A 930-nucleotide genomic window follows, 5' to 3' on the forward strand; every position below is an offset into this window, starting at 1 on the left:
AGGGTGCCAGGTAGCCCAGTGATAGCTGGCTTGGTTAGGGATAGCCAAGTTTTTCTCCCTTCAACAGCACAGGGAAAAAGGGAAAACCAGTGTGAGGGTCAAAGTCATCCAGAGTTTCCTATGAGTTGAAAGAGTTGATAATCTTTCCACAGGGCTTAATCAAAAAGAGGGGTACTTTTACTCCCCTGAGATTTTTGCTATAGGGTGTGTGCACTCACTGGAAACACAAAGTAAGAAATCGACCCCCACCCCCAGGGGGCATGGCCAGGCTGCAATTCCTTCTCTTCCATTTTCCTCTTGGTATTTGGAGCACACATACACATGCCCAATGTTTCAAGTTACCAGGTCTGAGACTTGAACTGTGGTGGCCATGTGGGAGTCCAGCACTTTTAAGTCCACCACTAAGCCACTTGTTGCCAACCCCCACTAAAAAATATTTTATTCATTCATTTACTTTGACGAGAGAGCAAGCCACCAGCTCTGGGAATTGAACCATGGTTGGCCATGTGAGAGTGCCCAGCGCCTTAACCACACCACCTGCTGCTCCCTCCCCTTTTAAAATAATTATTTAACTTTATTAATTACTATTATTTTTCAGTTTGATCAGAGAAACAGAAAAAGAGAAGGAACGTGAGAAAGCAAGCCACCAAGCCTGGGACTTGAACTGCAATCAGCCATGTAGGAGTACAGTGCCTTTAGCCACCAAACCACCTGCTGCCCACTCTATAAAAACAGAGTGAGGGATCAGCAGTTAGCGTAATGGCCATGTCGCTGGACTCCCATGTAGTCAACTGCGGTTCGCATCCCAGACCCGGTGGCTTATAAAACTCACACTGGGTGCGTGTGCGTGCGTGCCAAGATCCCTAGAGGAGAATGGAGAAGGGATTGCGGCATGGCCATCCCCTCTGGGGGGTGATTTCTCGCTTTCTG

Source organism: Tupaia chinensis, unplaced genomic scaffold, assembly GCF_000334495.1.
Source record: "Tupaia chinensis unplaced genomic scaffold, TupChi_1.0 Scaffold000659_1, whole genome shotgun sequence".
NCBI lineage: Eukaryota > Metazoa > Chordata > Mammalia > Scandentia > Tupaiidae > Tupaia > Tupaia belangeri.